The sequence below is a fragment of the Alosa sapidissima genome, chromosome 13 (genome assembly GCF_018492685.1).
Source record: "Alosa sapidissima isolate fAloSap1 chromosome 13, fAloSap1.pri, whole genome shotgun sequence".
Classification (NCBI taxonomy): Eukaryota; Metazoa; Chordata; class Actinopteri; order Clupeiformes; family Clupeidae; genus Alosa; species Alosa sapidissima.
The window spans coordinates 24729510-24752169 of record NC_055969.1 but is presented as its reverse complement, the minus strand read 5'-3'; the positions used below and the strand labels follow the sequence as shown (position 1 = coordinate 24752169).

The window sequence follows — 22660 nt, the reverse complement described above, 5'->3', positions numbered from 1 at the left end:
CATGATAAGGTGCTATGGTATGGTAGAGGGTGTGCAGTGGTGGTAGTGCAAAAGTGAACAGTGCAGGGATTGAACAGCGTAATAACTTTGCTTGTTATTTAAACAAGAAAAAGAAAGAACAATATATAACAGGGAATGAGTTATAAGGTGTAGATAATGTAGTTTTGGCTGACCAGTCCAATTTATTGTCCATTTTTTTTTCTTACTTATATGTGCTGACCACCTCCACATTGACCCTTCAATGGAGACTGGCGGCATAGGTGGCTTAGATCTCCTGAAATCCACCACTATCTCCTTTGTCTTTGTTGCGTTAAACTGCAGATGGTTGAGCCTGCACCATTGCACAAAGTCATCCACCAGGTTCCTGTACTCGTCCTCCTGTCCATCCCTGATACACCCCACAATTGCAGTGTCGCCCGAAGAAACTTCTGCATGCGGCAGGGCTCAGTAGCTGAAGTCAGACGTGTAGGGTGAACAGGAGCGGTGAAAGCACAGTCCCCTGAGGCGCTCCGGTGCTGCTGATGACAGTCTCTGAGAAGCAGCGCTTCAGCCTGACCAACTGTGGTCTCTCCGTCAGGTACCTGTGATCCAGGATACCAGGTGAGCATCAACCCCCATCTGTACAAACTTGTATCTCAATCTGACAGGCTGAATGGTGTTAAAGGCGCTGGAGAAATCAAAGAACATGATTCTTACAGCGCTTTCCCCTTGTCCAGATGAGATTGCGTTCAGTGCAGTAGGTATGTGGTGGCATCCTCCACGCCCACCTTCACCTGGTATGCAAACTGGAGCAGGTCAAGTGAGTGGCGGACCTGGGGTCTGAGGATGTAAAGTAGTTGTCGCTCCATGGTCTTCATCATGTGTGATGTTAGATCGACTGGCCTAAAGTCATTTAGTTCACTGGGCTTCTTTGGAACTGGGATGAGAAATGATGTCTTCCACGGTGCTGGTACCTTACCCAGTCGGAGGCTCAGGTTGAAGACTTGCTGCAGAGGCTCCCCCAGTTCCACAGCACAGGCTTTGAGCAGTCTAGGACACACTCGGTCTGGGCTGGCTGCTTTCCTGGGGCGAAGTCTCCTCACCTCTCCTCTTACCTGATTTGCAGTGATGATGGGAGGAAGGGGGATCCCTTTGTTGTGTATTGCAGGGAGGGGTGCATCTGTGGATGTTGGCTGAACTAATGATAGAGATACCTGAAATGTGCTCACTCAGATTAAATCTCTACTCTACTCTAAGCCTACATTAACATCTCATTTGTTTATATTGAGTTTATTGACTAACACTTCCATGAATGGTTTCTTGATTTTAATCTGGAGCCCCCACTTATTCTTTGGTCTTTTCACATGGGACTCACTAGTAGCAGTACCAGAAAGGGACATGGGAGGCGCTGTGGGATAACTCTCTGTAGAGCCATACATCCACGGCTCTGACTCTATGGTATTAGCCAGCCAACTGGTTCCGTTTAGTTATTCAGGTGTGCGAGACCATTGATTGTATATACAGTCAGTGTGCGAGATGATTACAATAGCCAGGAGGCACTGTGTGATGTGGAAACCCACGTCATCCAAGAGCATCAAATAATGAACTGAGCTGTTTAGCCACTCATGTGATAATGGATCAAATATACAATACAATTTTGTGTGTGTGTGTGTGTGTGTGTGTGTGTGTGTGTGTGTGTGTGTGTGTGTAGGCTATGTGTGATTGCACCTAACACAGATAAAAACACTGAGTGGAAGTGAAGTGTTAAAATGGTAATTGTGTCGCATAGCAACTTTTTACTCAACAAGGAACACTTTACAACATATAGAGTTTAAGTAGAAGAGTTCTGAAATGATGATGTTCTCTGGTCTATTTGGTTTGTTGATGCTGTCAATTATTTCATCTTAGTTATTTTCTTCCTTAAAAGAAGAAATGCGTAATGTGTAACTCAGTTATACATTAACATACAACTGTAGACATTTTTCCTTATTCTCAGACAACCTTTTGCAAACATACAAACAATTTGTACCATTTTTTAACAATACAATGCTACATAATAGTAGGCCTACTAGTTGAAGTGGAGATTTTGGGCTCAGAGTGACCAAAAGCTCATTTTGTTGACAATATTTTCAGATTTATGAAGCGATAAAATGATATATCCAAAATTCCCTCTGTTAATACAATTGACATCTCCAATGCTCCAATGTTCAGCACATGAGCATCAGGTAACAACTAATTTGTATTATTCAAATGTAAAATTTCAGGAAACACAATACAAAACAATAGCCTATAGTCTCAAAGTAAGTTATCAATGAGGGTTGTTTCATAGTGATATAATCAGTTGTCTTGCCTATCGAGGCCTATATTTTATTAACCAAAAGAGTCAACCAACAAGTCCTGCCAGTTCTGACAGAAGGACAGGGAGTCTTGAAAATAACAAGTCAAGTCAAGTTTATTAAGTGCATTTCATACACAGGGGTTATTCAATGTGCTTAAACAAAAGCAAAGAATAATGATTCAAAGTCAACTCTGTGACTTACTGGAAGCCAGTGCAGGGACTTACAAAGCAACAAAGAGAAACGTTGCTATGAATTAAAGTTTGTAATAAAAAAAATGTTAGGCAGAATGTCTAAGCCACACGTGGAAGAGTTGAGATTATGTACTGTTTTTTTTTTTTTTTTTTTAAGAGTTTCATATAGTCTATCAAGCGGAACTCAAACATCAAGTTTCCATCCCTTTGTAGCTGAAAGTTCCAGAAGTTTAGTTAGTAATTGAGAAGATATGTTCAGCCTGATTTTACTGTGAAAAGAGGTTCATTCTCATTGCATTTATTACATGAGAGAAGTTCAGTTGAAAATAGCACACAAGTATTAATTGTACTTTTACTGATGACAGCTAGTCGCTCTTAACCATTGAACTATCCTCATAAAAGTATAATCATAATAATTTCAGTCAGTTTGGTTATAGAACCACAAGGATGCTTGACAACTGTAAAGATGCTATGATTTTTATTTAGATTTGTGAAACACGTGTTGAAGCATGCCCATAACATCCAAGCTCATTCAAGGTCCCAATTTATCAGAACATCACATGAGACATCAGAACATCACATAATGTATAGTTGTCGGAGTTACTAAATAACTTTGTTTCTTTCCATGAGCAAAGAGCATATCACAGCATGTGCAGGGCGCACTACAAGCGCAGTTCACCAGACATACAAACAAAGTCTATAAATGGAATAATTCACCCCCAAAAAAGGAACCATGCTCTTTAGAAACATTTCTGCTGGAAGGAAATCACGCGGCACTCTTTTTTAAAAAAAAAAAATCTGGGGGCCTGGAAAGAAGGGAAGGAAGGTGTGTGTGTGTGTGTGTGTGTGTGTGTGTGTGTGTGTGTGTGTGTGTGTGTGTGTGTGTGTGTGTGTGTAGGCTATGTGTGATTGCACCTAACACAGATAAAACACTGAGTGAGACTGATTTCACTAAGAAAAGGAACAGAGATAGACCACATCATTATAATAATTTCAGTCTTAACTAGTGCCCGCTGTGGTTAAAGAACCACAATGCTTGATAACTGTAAAAATGCTATGATTTCCTGTGTAAACAGATTCTTAAAATGCAAGTTCCAATTCAGGAACATCACATTACATTATGGAGTAGTTTTGCAAAGTAGTTGAGTTGCATAAAACTATATTTATCTGTGTTTCTTTTCATGAGCAAAGAGCACATCACAGCATGTGCAGGGAGCACTTGAGTACATTTGAGTATGAGCACAGTTCACCAGACATACAGACTTTATAAAAGGGGCCATGCTTTGGACCATTTTAACAATAATACAATACAGTGCACTGTTCTCTTTGTAGAGCCGCCATGTGTCTGAACATGGTAACATGTAGTGAATGCTCTGCATCCGGTTACATAATGAATACTCTGAAGATCTTACTTGACATGCAGCAGTCAATGGACCAGACTTAGATAAAGGACACATGCACAGGAATATAGTAAACAGCACTGTGAATGAAGAGAGTTGCAGAGTCCAAACTCAGAATTATAGTCGACCAGCGCACAGTAGACTCCGGCTCATGGTTATGGTACATGGGAATTTCTTACATGTTATGGGCACTTACAGGCAGTTCCTACATGGACATTTCATATAGTCTGGGAGAACCCAGATGAACCTGTTAGCGAATTTGAATTTGCTCTGCAGGTTAGTCTGGCGAGGAGGCCATTGATGACCATTTCCAATGTTCTAAAAACCCAGACCCCAATCAAAATCGGTAATCCGACATGGGGCGGGCTTTTTATGCTGATAGACAGAGCAGTACATTCAAACAACCAATGGCTGCGGTGATGACATTTTCTTTTGAATTGAGTAAAAACTGCTTTTAAAACCTTTGTTTACAAGAAAGATTTGATTGCTGCACTTATATGTCACTAAGAAAAGGAACAGAGATAGACCACAAATGACGGTCCTGACTGAAGGAGACAGGAAGTCTTGAAAAGAACAAGTGCCTGGTCGCTCACATCCATGAAAGTATCATTATAATAATTTCAGTCTCAACTAGTGCCCGCTGTGGTTAAAGAACCACAATGCTTGATAACTGTAAAAATGCTATGATTTCCTGTGTAAACAGATTCTTAAAATGCAAGTTCCAATTCAGGAACATCACATTATGGAGTAGTTTTGCAAAGTAGTAGAGTTGCATAAAACTATATTTATCTGTGTTTATTTTCATGAGCAAAGAGCACATCACAGCATGTACAGGGAGCACTTGAGTACATTTGAGTATGAGCACAGTTCACCAGACATACAGACTTTATAAAAGGGGCCATGCTTTGGACCATTTTAACAATAATACAATACAGTGCACTGTTCTCTTTGTAGAGCCGCCATGTGTCTGAACATGGTAACATGTAGTGAATGCTCTGCATCCGGTTACATAATGAATACTCTGTAGATCTTACTTGACATGCAGCAGTCAATGGACCAGACTTAGATAAAGGACACATGCACAGGAATATAGTAAACAGCACTGTGAACTGAAGAGAGTCCAAGCTCAGAATTATAGTAGACCGGCGCATAGTAGACTCCGGCTCATGGTTATGGTACATGGGAATTTCTTACATGTTATATGGGCACTTACAGGCAGTTCCTACATGGACATTTCATATAGTCTGGGAGAACCCAGATGAACCTGTTAGCTAATTTGAATTTGCTCTGCAGGTTAGTCTGGCGAGGAGGCCATTGATGACCATTTCCAATGTTCTAAAAACCCAGACCCCAATCAAAATTGGTAATCCGACATGGGGCGGGCTTTTTATGCTGATAGACAGAGCAGTACATTCAAACAACCAATGGCTGCGGTGACGACATTTTCTTCTGAATTGAGTAAAAACTGCTTTTAAAACCTTTGTTTACAAGAAAGATTTGATTGCTGCACTTATATGTCAACAAGATTCTACAAGACATTTTCATCTGGCTATACCCAATGTTTAGCTCCGTTGTGGTATTTATTCAAATTAGCTATAATTGCATTATGCCCTGTTTGCCCATGTTAACAAACAAATTCAAAAAACTTGTAATACATTTTTTGTTTGTCTTGATATAAGTAATCAACTCAGTAATTTTCATGGTGATATGTAAGGGTTAGTTTTTTTTGCGTGAGAAAAATACTGAATAGGCGCATGAATACGGTATATTTGGGTCTTTTTCGAAACTTTCCCCTGTTGGGATTCTTCGGGGCTTTTTTTTCCTTACTCAGGACATATTGAGGATACAAAATCAGTTAAGTTTGCTTCTGTTGTAATTTGTTCAACCTTTTTTCATAAAATGACTGGACTATTAACTGCAGGGACATGTCTGCTAATGAACATTTGCCATGGTAAAGCTTGATTTTGCTTTAGTCAAAAAGTGTGACAATACCATTCACACCACATTTACTCTGCCTGTTGAGATAGGAAAAGGATAATAAAGTATTGCATAATTAAAACACACAGCCAACCCCCCTCCCTAACACACACACGCGCACGCACGCACGCACACACAGAGGTAAAAAAAACACACACACACACGGGCACACACGCAGTGAGAGAGAGACACACACACACGGGTCTTTCTGTGTGAAAGACTTTTACACAAAACACACATATATGTTTACATAATCGCACTAATTTTAAGGAAGTAGGTAGCAGATAGTCTGCCTTCAGGTGAAGGAGGAGGGGAGGAGCTGATCCTTCTCAGTAGGTGAAAAGTTGTGAGGTCAGCTCTGATAACCACACGCATATGCTGCTTTTGATGTTTGAGCCCAGTCGTTCTGCTGTAAGTTGGTTGGAGGTTATAATACAAGCCTTCCTTGTCTTCCTTGAACCTGAATTACCAAAACATTTGTTTAAACTGCCAGTTTGTCATTAATGCAGTGGTGCATTTTGCCAATGTTCAGGGTGGAAAGTAAAAAAGAAAAATTTGCATATGCATTTGCATTTGGTGTTTTTAAAAAGAAGGGATCATGGCGAATAAAGAAAAGAATATAAAACAAATCTTTGTATATTCCCACAAGGTGTTTGGGTGCTCTGAAAATGAGAACCAAATTGATTTTTCAGACTTGTGAGGTCTGCTGTTCAGACTCTGAAGGAATTTATTTTCTGTTCATCGGTTTTTGTGAGTGTTTCTACTTATCTCAATAAGGAAAATAAATTAATAGCGTATGTTGAGTACAAATATGTCTTCTAAAGGCCTAAACAGAGCCCAGCCAAAAACTCTTTTGGCAAAAAAAAATGTTGATCAACTTTGAGGGACAGCTATAACCGTGCAGGATCATCCAGACCAAACATGACGATTTTGCATACTACTTCTATTTATGTACCAGCATGCACAATTTGAGCCCCCTACATGATTTAGTTCTTGCGCTATGGCTTGTGAACTTTGACAAAAAAAAGAGGCTGAACAAAATCAACACCCCCCTACCCCCATAAAACTGGCTGTATCTTATATAAAAGTCATTTTACAGTGTGTCTCCTGGGTAACATAGGTACACCTGGTATTTTTTTCAGAATTGTTTGAGACCTAAGTGCGTGGGTCCTGGTTGAATTGACGTGGAATGACCCTACTGGTTATATCAGCGAGCAGCAATTTTATATTGGATAAGCATATAGAAATTTGACCTTTTTGAATGACCCTGTAAGTATTCACTAAATGGTTACTATTGTGAAACAGTCTGACATGTCTTACTGTATACTGGAACTTGATTATGATTGTCTGAGGTGTCGGGTGTCTAGGCTTGAAAAATGACTTAAATACCCAAAAACATAAATGTGGGACTTCTATAAGACCCCTGATTCAGCATCTTTCCACTTCATATTATGTCATCTCAAATTGTGTCGCACATCATGGAGTCACACACATGCTGAGTGACTCCATGATGCAGAAATGCTGAGTGGTGAGCGTGCGCTAGGTCACTGAGCCCTCCCACCAATGCATTGCCTTAGATATAACAGCAGGACAAAGTGCAACATGTCTGGGCAGAGACCTGTGTGTATTTAATCAGCTACCTAAGCAGTTAGAGGTCAGACAGAGAGAGAGAGAGAGAGAGAGAGAGAGAGAGAGGCATTCTCTAAAGCACATGGCTCCCTCGTCATCCTCAACCTTCAGTTCCTCCTTGCTGAGATGGATGGACATCCAGGTGCTGCTGGTGTCCACCATTGTCTTTCTGCTTCTAGCGGATATCATGCGGAGGTGCAGGCCAAAGACCTTTCCTCCAGGTCCACTGTGTTGGCCTGTCATAGGGAACAAAGCCCATCTGGAACTGTGCCGGGTAAGTGTCAGACATTTATAAGAACAGGTTTCAGAATCAGATATTTATGAGAACTGGTCACTGTAATAATGAAAGAATACATGAAAGAGTGCCACAAGAATTCTTCTTCTTTTTCTTTGTCTTCTTCTCTGCTATTACATAGCTGGCTCCAACTGTTCAGGAACATTTTGCCACATATGCCTTTTTAGCCCTTATGATGTGTCTTATCTTTGTCTCTCGTAGCTTGCTGAGCAGTATGGGAATATCTACAGTCTTAAAATGAATTCCTCATGGTCCATGGTCCTGAACGGCTACAAGATGGTGCGAGAAGCTTTGGTGACTCAAGGAGACACCATGGCTGACCGGCCTGAGAGTGCACTTACAATGGAGGTGTCCAACCATCTTGGTAAGACTAAGGATACTCCTTCTGTTTTATGATTATTCACACATAAATAGTATCGATAAACTGCTTTTATTTTTGTATTAGTGCTAGTTTGTACTAGATCATGTCCGTGTCCTACTGTGGCTCATTTAGCAAAACAAGGTGCAAACAGCACCAATGTCATGAGTTCCTTACCTGGCACACCTCCGCACAGTGTGTCTGTATAGCACTGAAACAGAATGAACATGTCTGCTAAAACGAATGAATGAAAAGGAAAGGAACAGAGGGAGGTTTTACTTGATCATAAACAGGAAGTTAGTGATACATTTTAAAATGGGGGCTGGAGCAGCAGGCTCTGTTTACATGTTGTTTCCTTTCTACAGGCGTTGCACCAGCAATGGATATTTATGGAGACAACAGCGCAAGTTTGCCCTGTTTACCCTCAAGTATTTCGGAGTCGGCAAGAAGTCTCTTGAGTCAGCCATTTTAGATGAGTTTACCCATCTTTCCAGAGATATTGAAGAACTTGATGGTAAGAATACAGTCTGTATTCTTGCAAATAAGGGGCACAAGGAATTGTATTAATTTATGTATTTATTCATGGGTATGATTATGGCTCTTTGCAGATGCTTTTGTCCAAAGCGACATAGGCTACAATAATAACAATAAACATTATTATTATAAATCACTGAAAAAGTAGTCATATAGCCTACATAAAATATAGCAATGATAGCAGAACAGAATTATAAACATATCAGGTTATAATAATAACAATAACAAGTACTATATAACTGTGGTGAGGTTGTGAGATGTGATAAATGATCCTGTTATAAATAAGAATATATAAACAGGGATAGAGCATTTATTTATCTCTTACTCTTTGTCTCTTTAGGTAAACCATTCAATCCACACTTGCCTACAAACTACGCTGTTGCCAACATCATTTGCTCCCTTGTTTTTGGGCATCGATTTGAATACACCGACGAGAAGTTCCAAACACTGATGACTATGTTTGATAAAACTATTGAACTTGAAGCCTCCATTTGGGCACAGGTATTGTACTCATCCTAAATGATAACAGTACTCTATGTTTCATTTAATTTTTGCAAATAGCAATACAGTATCTGTTCTCGGTAGTAGAATAGTTTATGAGTAAAAGAAGGACTTCAATGACTAAGTGGTGATTGAAAAGGAACTTGTGTGGCTTACCTTTTGTAGCTGTACGATGCTTACCCGGTGGTGAGGAAAGTTTTCCTGCGGGAGGAAATCGAGCAGCACAAGAAAGACTGGGAACCCTCAGAGCCAAGGGATTACATTGACTGCTATTTGACTTGAAAAGGTGAGAAGTGTGTGTGTGTGTGTGTGCTGGACCTGTGACATGAGATGCCATGCTCTTTATGCCCTATGGGTCCTTTGGTTTGAACACGTCATCAGAATGACACTTGCTCACTTGGCCAGAAGAATGACACAAAGGTGTCGTCAAAACGGCACGTTTTCACTTCTGTCTTTTCTTTTTTCTTTTATCTGTGTAATCACTGAAGAGCAAGGAGAATACAGCTGCTGGCTTCACCGAGGACAATCTGATCATGTGCTCGGTGGACTTGTATGTGGCCGGCTCCGAGACCACGTCCACCACCCTGCGTTGGAGCTTTCTCTAAATGGCCAAGTACCCTGAGGTCCAATGTAATGTGAGTCCACTGCAGTGCACACACACACACACACACACACACACACACACACACACACACACACGTTAAATGTCTCCATTTCAGGAGTGATCCTGCTGAAGCCATCATTTTCTGCCTGGGCCTCCCCTGGGGCGGCCGATGCATGAAATAGATTTTAAAAAGAAAAAAGTAACCGTTTCCCCCAAAATAAATTAGACAACATAGATCAAACTTGTATTTCATCATTGACAAATGCCCCCCCCGTGCTTAAACTTAATATTGTTTTTTGCTATTTTCGTATCATCAAATAGAAAATGTTGATCCCCCCCCCCGCTCTTTCCATTTACTTCAACAGAAATGGTCCAGGCTGAGATAGATAGAGTTATTGGTCAGTCACGCCTGCCTACCATGGCAGACAGGGCGGACATGCCCTACACTGATGCGGTCATCCACGAAATTCAGAGGATCGGCAACATCGCCCCATTGGGCCTGCCCCGGTACCCTACCAAAGATGTGCAGCTCGGCGACTACCTCATCCCCAAGGTGACCTTCAATACACCACTGCCCCAAAAGACACTAAATAGTTATCGTTATGAACTTCATTCATAACTATAGTTATAGTTGTTCATATAGTTATAACAATAACTATATATATAATAATTATAACTATATAATATAGTTATAGTTATGAACAAATACAAACAGATGTTGGAAATTCCATAATAGATTCTGTAATTTCTTCTGACTATTCTTAATGTGATCACTGATAATTCGATGAATATAAATGGATCTTTACATACTTTTGCAGGGTACCGAGATAATAGCGAATTTGACATCAGTAATGTTTGACAAGGAGGAATGGGAGACGCCGCACACTTTTAACCCAGGACACTTCTTGAACAAGGAGGGCAAGTTTGTGAAGAATCCTGCCTTCATCCCATTCTCAGCAGGTAAAAAGAGCATTTAAAGCAACACCAAAGAGTTTTTTGTACCTTAAAATAATGTTTCCAAAATTGTTTCCCTGGTTCATCAACTCGTAACAGGGTGAACGGCACTTCTGCATTTGCTTCGCGGCCCTCTATCGGCTATAACCGCACTATTTAAGTTTGCCAGATCGGGTAGCGGGTTTGTAGTTCGATGGAATGAGACATAAGAAACTACAAATTTGACTTGCATGATGTCGCAATACATCGTACTTTCATAAAATCATGCAACTATTCTACCTTGTCTATGGACATTGTTATTTGCAAAGCCGTTGCTGGATAAACAAATAGCGTGCGTGCGACAGAGGAAAAGTTCTTTGGTGTTGCTTTAAACATAGAATGTTGATGAATCATAGCATAACTACGTATCAGTATGTATGATTTTTTATGTAGATCCACTACAGGCATGTTTATATTTACAGACTATACTGTAATACCTCTCACTAAAATCTCACTTTCAAATTTTATAGTACTGTAACATTGCTCTCTCAAATGGACTTACTGAGAAAATGATACAGATGTAATGCAATGTAAAATCAGACCTTATTTCACCGGTGTCCTACTGTGCTAGATCACCATACATATTGCCTGTGACCTCATTTCAACCAAATGAATGCCCCCCCCCTCTCTCTCTCTCTCAGGGAAAAGAGTGTGTCTCGGGGAAAAGAGTGTGTCTCGGGGAAAGCCTAGCCAAGATGGAGCTCTTTCTCCTCTTCTCATCCTTCCTGCAGCGGTATACTTTTTCGATGCCCGCCGGGGTGAAGCCTGTGATGGATTTCCGTTTTGGCATAACCCTGGCACCCCAGCCGCATGAAATATGTGCCACGCCACGCCATCAGTGAATGGTAGCAGAGGGCAGACTATAACTTTGGTTCTCTGTACCATCTTCTATTTGACTTTACTTGCTGAGAAAGGGCATTGCAGCAGGAAGATTAATGCTGGGTATTTTTTGGGGTTTTGTTGGCAAACCCCCCCCGCCCCCCCTCCAAAAAAAAAAAACAATTTCATTGTGCTTCATTTTGATCAGTGTTTAAATTTCCAAGAAATTATGAATATGCAACTGTACACACACTGTACACTCTGCAACTGTATACACACACACACACATATTTTACTTCTTATTTATTTGTGTTCACAATTCAGACTAAATATTACATAAGGACACACATTTGACAGGTGCAATAATTGCTCAGACAAGATTCAGTCATGTGACACTGTTGACAATAACAAAGCAGCAGCATGAACAGATGTTATGGACACAGAGAGAGAGAGAGAGACACACACACACAGTGTAAATAGATGGAACAGAAGCAGCTAATCCAGCTATCCTATACTCTCAGGACTGGTGCTCAGCACCTTCGAAAAGTGGCTCTTAATGATTAGAGTGTGTAGCAATCCTTTTAAATTCGGTTTCATGTTTTTTATTATAATTATTTGATCCCAAACATTGAGCGTAATTGAATCTCTCAATTTAAAATTTGACAACTGAACATACGGACTTAAAGACATTAGATTAAATGTACGAGATTGATTTTGTTTAGCCATTGTTGTTATTGTTGTTGTTAATGCTGTTTAGTTGATGTGACTCACCCATTGCAGGTCACATATTTATAACAATACAGGCTGGTCCACTCTAACACCTTCAATCACTCAATGCGTCCCCGCGAACACTTGGATGATCTGACGGGCTTCTTTCCCTGCCGCAATTGCATTTCCTGTACCTCGATCACCAAGACCAGCAAATTCTCTAGCTACTCCACTGGTAAACAGTACAACATCAGAAAATTCATTACATGCAATTCGACTAATGTCATTTACTTATTATATTGCCCTTGCGGTTTGCAGTACACAGGCTGCACCCGTAAACAGTTAAGAATCCACCTCAATGAACACCGTAGTGCCATCAACAGGCAGGACCCTAAGTCACCAGTTGCGCGGCATTTTGCAGAAGCTAACCACTCCGTCTCAGAGCTTAAATTTATAGGACTAGATAGAGTCTCTTCTAACCGCAGGAGGAGCTGTACAGGACAGACGCTCCTTCAGTGCGCAGCACAGTGGATCTATTATCTTAAAACATTACATCCACATGTGTTAAATGATGACTTTGACTTGTCTTGCTTCCTTTGAGCTGGTTTTATCTGAGAATGCTCAATCTGCTGATTATATATCCGAATATCCATCTATTTTTTAATATTCACTTGATTATTGTTAATCTTGTTTCCTTATGTTTTTCTTGTTTTTCCTGTGATTTTTATTTCATTCATTATTTTGGGTCCGACTGTCTACTGTAGCCTACTAATGAGCCTGAGGGCCATCTTAAATCATGATTCTTTGAGTCTACACTTCAACCTACCTAGCTAGTGGTCAGGTTGATTGACAGAGCTGCCACCTAGTAGACGCGGACTATAAATAGGCGTCATGTCTTTGTGTATGGTTTGCACTGATGAAAGTCTGAGGACCGAAACGTTTGTACATCACCTCACTTGGTAGCACCTTGGTTTGATGGATTAAACACTTCATTTATTTATTTTTCAACGGCAAATAATGGTGTGCAATTTTTTTCCTTGATTGACTCTAACAATTATGAAACATACATTATCTCAATACAGTTTTTGAGTAAATAACTTAAAGAATCTACTGTTGTGATATAAAGCCTTTGTACTTTCAAATAAAACATGTTAAAGATTAACTTGTGTGCATGAGGTGAAGGTTTTTATACACTGTGTTTTCTGTAAACCTAGATAATCTTGCTTATGGGGTAAGGAGTCATCACAAAGATATGAGTAATAGCATGGGCTTCTGTCTCTAAGGATTATTATTGTTATAATCAATCAATGTACTGCATAATGGTGCTTTGTTTAGATTCTGAAGAGAACTATTTAGATTGTTTTTTTTTACACAAACAACATCATGAAGACATTGTATTCATGATGTTGTTTCTTCTATAGTGATTGGACTGTCCATATAAAGGTACATTTACAATCACCTGGTTAAAAATCGCCTGCAAGCAGATTCCTTCAAATACGCCGCTGACAAAATACTGATGCGCTGTTTGAAGTTGCACACACTAATCCCAGCGCAGTGAGCTGCCTGCACTTCAGACGTGCCTACTGGTCGGGGTTCGAACTGGCAACCCTCCGGTTCCAAGTCCGAAGCGCTAACCAGTAGGCCACAGCTGCCCCAATATACAGTTAAGAACAGAATTATTCATACCTCTGGCAAATATTGATTTAATGTTGATTTTCTCTTGACCAATATGTGTTTTCTGATGGTGTGAGATAGCGACTTTTAGGTCATGCGCCAGACCACTACCCTGGGTGCCAGGCGAACTTTGTCCCGCCCACAACATTTGAGTTGAAGTTCGGTCTGGCATTGCTCCGTTGTGGAGCAACTATGCTCGCCCTAGACCTGGGCGGACCAATTAAATTGAGCTTTACGATGATAGACAGGTGAGCAACAGCGCCTCGTCTATCATGCCATCTGAGCACGCTTGATTATGGTTGATGCAACAAAAACGCTGTGGCTAGAAGGAGACAGATGGCCAAAGTTGAGATGTGGGAAAACTCATGGTCACTTTCATCAAGGGAAAACAGCGTGTTGCATTGTGACATCCCTCGTTCATTTGAAATCTCTGATTGACCTGTTCTAGGGATTTCCCAGCTGTTTATAACATGTTTGCAGGGTTGGGTAGTAACCATGGAGGTATTATATATAACTGGAGAGAGTGACTATGTCCCGCCCCCATTCATTTCAATGGCCCATGCTGGGCTAGCTACTTCAGCCAAAAAAGCATGAAATTGACCGCAGCCATCTTTACGAAAATGGCGTTTCATGGGTGTTCGTTTCCGGCACCAGCTAGAATTAGCCTATTAGATTCCACGTTACAGACGGAGACAACGTAAGGTACAACGGTATGTCGTTGATGAAGATTGGACATTACCTCAGAGGAAAAGAAGTTGTTCAGGAACACGCTTCACCTCATTATAAGCGCAAATTCATTTAATTGGTTGGGATAACATTTTGGGAATGGTGGTAAAGTTTGCCCTGTCTCTGAAGTCCTAGGTTATTTAATGTGATGTTCATATGTGATAATAAACTATGCGAATCAATATTGTGTCACTTTAGGCTTCACAAATAATGATCCTTAAATACTATATTTGGACAGGTTGTAGGCCTATTACGCAATAGGCTATCCAACGAAAATGACTATTAATTAAGTAGACATGGTATGTAGGAAACGTGTGGATAGCTGGGATTTTTGCTGCACCCAGTGTGAATTTGCAGCGTGTTAAGCCTAGGCTACATTTGCAGGCAGACGAAATGAAGCCAATACATGTTTAACTTCCGATAGAAGCGCACATCCCTCAGCTATTGTGGTTCGAGCAGGCATAGAGTCTGCAACTGTTATTGGACATTTGGCTTTTGCCTCGACTGGCAGCCTGAACATTTAAATCAAATGCATAGCCTAATCATGTCAATGTTGCAAGAAAGCAAACGAAATAAGTCATTGACATTTGTTTCGTTTTAAATCACTTGGGGAGACATAGGTTACATGATCCAGACGTTGCGTTCTACAGAACTACAGCCTGTACGTTTTAAAATAGTCTTCATACACAACGCAATAAGTAGGCTAATAATTGGATATAGGTCATTGCTATGCATCTGCCAAAGTGTATGGTCATAGTCAGTTACTTTAAGGTATTGGCACCCCGCATATACGGCAAATAATAGCCTAATATGACAACATTAACATTTTTCTTTTATTTACCACAAAGTCCGGTAATACAGCCTAAACCATGTAGGTATTAAGTCAAGTATCAGTAGCTTAATCCAAGTAGTTAGTTGTTTTATTTGTCGTCTTCCAGAAATGCAAACCAACATGGACGCGCGAGGACGCTCGTGCCCAACACTAAACTCGTGCATGAGCTGTCATCTACCAATCAGCATGTAAAAACTGGTGCCGGAAGTTGCAACCATGTAATGCCATGTTTTCAAAAATGTCCGCAGCCAAATGCCATGCTAATTGGCTGAAGCTAACCCTTCAAATCCTGACCCCCTGGTAGTAACGGATTACATGTAATCTGGATTATGTAATCAGATTACAAAAATCAAGTAACTATAATCAGCCCAGATTACAATAAAAAAAATGTGTAATCAGATTACAGTTACATTGTTGGGGATTACCTGATTACATTTTATCATGCAAACAATGCAACTTTTTTATGATAGCCTAGCTATCTTTTAATTTGGCAAGCAGTTCATTCGGATGTTCACTTTTTAGACTTTTTATAGTTAAGAACAAAATTTTCATACCCCTGGCAAATATAAAAAAACAAGAGGCAAGTCATCTCGACAGACGCTTCTCTGACAGGCTGGGGAGCTGTCTGGGAAGGGCTGTCAGCGAGGGGCATGTGGCCTCCCTCCTGGACGTCAGAGCACATCAACGTCCTCGAGCTGAAGGCCATCCATCTCTTCCTGCCAGGGTTGCGAAGCCAACATGTTCTGGTGAGGTCAGACAGCACCTCGGCGGTGTATCATGTCAATCACCAAGGCGGCACGAGGTCCTGGCGGTGCCTCCAGGTGGCGGAGGAGTTGCTGTCATGGGCATGGCCGCGTCTGGCTTCAGTGAGGGCAGTACACGTTCCAAGTGTGGAGAACAGGGCGGCCGACATTCTCTCCAGGACCGGGCCACTCCCGGGGGAATGGAGATTGAACCCAGAGGTGGTCAGCCAGGTCTGGGCTCAGTATGGGACTGCACAAGTGGACCTGTTTGCGTCGGCAGAAACGACTCACTGCCCAGAGTGGTACTCTCTCGTGGGACAGGGAGGCAGTTTGGGCCTGGATGCTCTGTCACAAGACTGGCCGACAGGCTTGTTGTACGCTTTTCCTCCATCCCCTCTTGTACCTCAGGTCCTGCGGAGGATCAGGGAGGGCCAACACACAGTTCTGCTGGTTGCTCCACGGTGGCCGGCGAGGCCTTGGTTTCCAGACCTTCTCCGGCTCCTGCGGGGTCAGCCATGGCAGTTACCCTGCCGGGCGGATCTTCTGTCACAAGCAGACGGGCAGATCTGGCATCCGAACCCAGGTGCCCTGCGCCTGTGGGTTTGGCCCCTGCAGAGTCAGTCATTGAACAGCTAGCTGAGTCTGTGCAGGAGACTCTGAACAACGCCAGGGCTCCTTCTACTAGAGCTTGCTATGCACTCAGGTGGAGGATCTTTTCGGATTGGTGTGCCAGCTTGGGTCTTGAGCCAGCGGTTTGCCCTGTGCCACAAGTTTTGCGCTTCTTGCAGTCCTATTTGGATCAAGGCAAGGCGGTCAATACTGTGAAGGTTTATGCCTCGGCCATTTCAGCCTTTCACCAGGGTGCGGATAACAGGCCCTTGGGTAGGCATCCACTGATTGGTCAGTTTTTAAAAGGGGCCCGCCGGTTGCGTCCAGTTCGCACTTTGCGGGCACCAAACTGGGATTTGCCCACCGTTTTAATGTCTCTTACTGAAGGCCCGTATGAGCCCATTTTAGATGCAGATCTGCGATCTTTGTCTCTGAAAACTAGCTTTCTCCTGGCTCTTTGTTCGGCCAGGCGCGTCGGGGAGCTGTGCGCCCTCTCCGTCAGCGAAGACTGCCTGAGGTGGCAGGCAGGGGGCACTGGCGTGTCACTTTGGCCTAATCCAGCCTTCCTGCCTAAGGTTCTAAGTCAGCAGTCTATCAACCAGGTTCTGGAGCTGACCCAATTCCAGCCGTCTGCTGCCTCACAGGCAGAGCGCGACAAGTTGCTCACTCTGTGCCCAGTCAGGGCTTTGAGAGCTTATCTGGCCCGTACACAGTCGTTGAGGAGGGAACACACTCAACTTTTTGTCTGTTATGGGGCGGCGAAGCAGGGACTACCGCTTTCCAAACAGCGGCTGTCGCATTGGCTGGTTGAGGTTATTTCCCATGCCTACCAGGGTCTGGGAATGCCGGTCCCTTCGGGTACAAGGGCTCACACAACCAGGAGTATGGCTACGTCTTGGGCTGCCCTTAAGGGGGTACCAGCAAGCGATATCTGTGCAGCGGCTTCATGGGCAACGCCTTGCACTTTTACCAGGTTTTATAGGGTGGACGCCACTCGCCCAGCTCCGGTTGGCGACGCTGCCCTCATGTCCGTGACCGAGCGAGGTTTTAATGGTTAGCTTAGAGCTCCTTGCGACTTTTTTGGTATGTGTCATCCCTTTTTTAGACCGTAGTGACGGTCAGAGTGAGGTCGAAACAGATCGTAAGTTACGCATGTAACTATGGATCTGTGAGACCGAGGGATGACCGTCACTATCCTTGTCGCTCCGACCATCCTGAGGCGCTCAAGGTAGGAGACTGAACCGGGAGCAATCTCCGCTATTTACAAGCTCGAGTTGTTCTGCTTCCGGAGGTCATGGGCATGACTTTGTTGACATATGGTCTCGGTGACAGGCAGAATGAAGGTGATCATTCCTTTTTTAGACCGTAGTGACGGTCATCCCTCGGTCTCACAGATCCATAGTTACATGCGTAACTTACGTTTTGTTGGTAAACGGGAAACCCATCAGAGCAGCCGCTCCACAAACGTGTCTTAATTAACGTCATGCAGTTAACAAGGTGCGAAGGAGCTTGCTCTTCTCCGCAACCCTGTCTATCATGTCATCAGCATCCAAGTTCATTATAGGACCTCTTTCTCTGTCGCCATCAGCATAAAGGCCTCCAAATTATCCTGTGACAATCGTGTCCTTTTGGCGATTCTTCATTAATTTAAGAGTGGAAAAACTCTGTTTGCATGCCACTTGAGTACATGACAGTGTTAGTAGGAATTCATTTGCTAACCATATATAGTTGTAGGCACAGGTAAAGAGGTTTAACTACTGGAGAAGGAAATAGCAACAGATTGCACAATTCTTGCAGGTAGCACATTTCTTGCTCACCAGGTTTATTTCTGTATCTTCCTATATCTCCGCGGCATCATCAAAGTCCGACGCTTTAACTGTATACTAGTTTAGAGACTTCTTCAGGCTGTCCCAGTGCGTGGCGAGATGTGTCAATTCCGACTGTAGCACCTTCACTGAATTTAAGCAGACATTCTCTTATGTTTCTAAGTGCATTTGGGGGCAGTTTATTAGCTTTTATAAGGGGAAAATTCCGAGGATCAAGGCATGCTAGATCAGCAATTCCCTGTGCTGAAGGAAGTAGACGCATTCGGTTTTGAAATTCCCAGAAGTCATTGCTTCATGTAGCCTAACTTTTGTAAACCAGGATCAGTTTCCTCCTATGAAAGAGGAAAAGGGAGTTAGAGGTAAATGGCTTATTCGAAGCCATGTAACACTATTGATGCTTGAAAGTGGGCCGAGAGATATTGTAAAACCGTCTTTACGATAAATGGGGCGCGCAAACCCGACAAGCATGCCGCTCCGTGATTGGCCGGCCCAAACGGCCCACGAGGGGCCGCGGCCCTTCTGGCATCTGCCCAAATGCCAGACCGTCCAGTCCGTCACTGGATATAGGCTATCAGTTTTTTCCTAATAGCCTACCTTAGGGTGCATATGGGTAAAGGGGGACAACTGGTAAAGTGGGACAGCTAAGCTTTTTCGTGAATATCTTTGCGTGGTTGTGCCTTGGGAATGAGAATAGAATATAAACTTTAGTTACCACACAACAATGTTGGTGGTATTTTAGCTCAGTCCGGTGGGGGGGGGGGGGGGGGGTTAAATATCAGGAGGGGATAAATTAAATAAATATAAATAAATAAGTAAAGTTGCAAATCTCAGGAGATGCATATTTCAAAATATGCTTATTTACGTAGGATGTATATCGCTGCACTGTTTCCAAGGGGACCAGTTTCAGGGGAGCTCCATCCCATGTCTATTGTGTGGCTAGGTCTCACTTTGATGATAGATAGATAGATGCCCTACTTTGGATTCCAGCGGTTGAGTAATCTCACTTACTTGTGGATCCATCCCCACAATGAACCCCTCCCTTAACATCCTTGTTCCATTTCATAGTACAGACTACAGAACATGAACAACATATAAATCTCAATTGAAAGTGTAAACATAAATACATGTCTGGGCAGCCCACAGTGGGCATATGCATTGTAACACAGGATTGTGTGTCCATTTCATAGTACAGACTACAGAACATGAACAACATATAAATCTCAATTGAGTAAACATAAATACATGTCTGGGCAGCCCACAGTGGGCATATGCATTGTCACACAGGATTTTTAATTTTTTTTAAATCAGAGTCCAGTGTGTAGCTGTGATACTTTAGTAGTCCAAAAAGTAGATGGGTGGCTATAGTAAATGCTTAAGCTTACAGTAAGAATAGTAACATTGTAAAACAGGAGAATGTTTTTTTTTTTTTTTTTAATCAGAGTCCTGTATCAGACTCTCTGTGTCTAGTGACAATAAAGGTATTTACGACTTTAGTGGGACTTCTGGCACTGGGAGGAGGAAGCTAGTTTCTCAAAGTCCGGGCAGTAGGAGCTGGTTGCAATCCTCAAGCAGGCCAACAGGTGGTCATCTGTCATTGTGCATCTGTACTTTGTCTTGATGATTTTCATGTGAGAGAAAGCAGACTCACACATATAGGTTGATCCGAAAAGTTCTGTCAAACTTAGTGCACATCTTTTTAGGTTGTGATACTTCCCTTCCAGCAGTAGATTCCAGAACTCTCCATTCTTGCCATGTGTTGCCCTGGATTTGATTTCAATGTCATTTTGCAAAGTGAGAATCACATTCTCAACAGCAGAGCTCTCCAGGTGGAACAGTGATACTAATTTGGAGGCAATACCACCCACATCGATATCTGAACTGAATGGAAAAGACATATAGCTGGCAACAGGCTCGATGGATGCAAAGTCATTAAAGCGCCTCTCAAATTCTGACAAGATCGTCTGGACTTGCTCCTCATAACGTGCACTGTCGCTCTGCACAAAATCTTTGCCCTGACGCTGAAGTTCTGCCTGCATGTGAGGAAAGTTCCGCAGGTCACAGTGTTGCAGCCTACTTGACATCAGTTGTAGCTTGCTTTTAAATGTGTTCACTGAACTGATCATATTGATTATAAGTTTGTCCTTACCCTGCAGCTCTAAATTGAGATCATTGAGCAGGTCAGTGAGATCTGTCAGGAACTCTAAATCCAAAAGCCACTGGTCATCTTCTAGTTGCGCATATTCTGCATGTTTTGACAGCTTCAAAAAGTCTTTGATTTCAGGCAGCAATTCAGAGAACCTCGCAAGAAATTTACCTCTGCTTAGCCACCTAACATCTGTGTGCAGCAATAGGTCTGTATGTTCTGCACCGGTCTCCTCCAAATGTGCACGGAATAACCTTCTCTGCAGACTCCTGGCCCAAACGGAGCACACAATCTTCATGGCAACATCCATAACTTCTTTCATATTTAAAATCTTCGCACACAATGCTTGCTGCTGAATAATACAGTGGTAGTTAAGGAAGTCGGGGAAAGATTCACTTTGCTTGCACAACGCAATGAACCCTCTAGTGCGGCCTACCATCGCTGGAGCGCCGTCAGTTGTGATAGAGACGAGTTTGAAGAGAGGCAGTTTGCTCTTGTTGACGAATTCCATGAAAGCTTGGAAAATATCTTTGCCTCTAGTGTGTCCTTTTAATGGCAAAATGGCTAGTAGCTCTTCCTTTGCTCCCATGTCCAAAAACCATTCTGATGAAGACACATAGCTGAGCCACATCCATAATGTCAGTCGACTCGTCAAATTGGAGTGAAAAACACTCACATTCGTCAATGTCCTTTCTCAACTGCTCTTCAACATCCTCTGCCATTCCTTCACATCGTCGTGTAACAGTGTTCCGGGATAATTGTATGTCCTTAATTGAAGCCACAATATCACTTTTGTTCTTGAAGTCACAAAAGAGAGCATCTGCAGCCTTGATGAATGCCTTTCACAATTTTGCCGTCCTTGAAAGATTTCTTGTGTTTAGCAAGAACATGACTGATGCGATAAGATGCTACAGTTGCAGCCTTACCCTGTGTTGGGCCTGGTGAAAATCGACTGTTGTGCTGCTAACTGACCCTTCAATTCACAGACTTTTCGGGTGCGCAGAGCTGAATTAGCCGGGAAATCTGTATCGTAGCTTTTGTGCATTGTTTTTAAGTGCCGCTCCAAATTGCCCTTTTTCGGTAAAGCCACACTGGCATTGCAGATGAGACAGATGGACTTCGAATTTGAATAAACAAAAAAGTAATCCTCCTCCCACTCTGAATGAAAATGATACAATACACAATATTCTCGATCGACTGGGCACCCATGGCCTAATGGAATAACAGAGTTGACGGATAATTCATTTACTGTTGGTGTATCCCCAACATTTTGTTCAAATTAATGAGAAGAAGCTTAGCTTAACATATCTCACTGCCTTTCCAAAGTTTCCTGAGAAATTGACATCTCTCTGTAGGTGTCATGCTTCATATTCAAAGTCTTTGTGGACTTTAAGCGGTTTTATAGAGTTAACAGAGTTGACAAGAACTTTGAGACGGACAAAAATTATATATTTTTTTAAACTTAATAGGCGGTGAGCCGAAGCCGCGTATCTGTTCGATTTTGAAAAATGAGAGATGGATTACTTGTTTTTTTTTTACTATTCAGTAGGATACATTTATTTTAAGCGATATGCCACTTGTTGCCACTGACGTTTGTGATGCAGAAACTTGAAATATTCGTTTTATTAAGTTTTAGTGGTACAGGCGAACGCTGTGGTCGTCAATGTCAATCTACCAATAGCATAGTACGATACTGACATACGAATATTACAAGCCTATCAAATTTAGCTATACGAATCAGCTGTTGGACAACATACAAACTTTTTTAGCAGCCGTCCGA

General features: G+C 42.2%; 1 pseudogene; it reads left to right on the top strand.

Annotated features, from left to right (window-relative positions):
* The first annotated feature begins 7597 nt into the window (after positions 1-7597).
* On the top strand, positions 7598-11733 carry LOC121680551 (annotated as a pseudogene).
* Positions 11734-22660: the final 10927 nt, after the last annotated feature.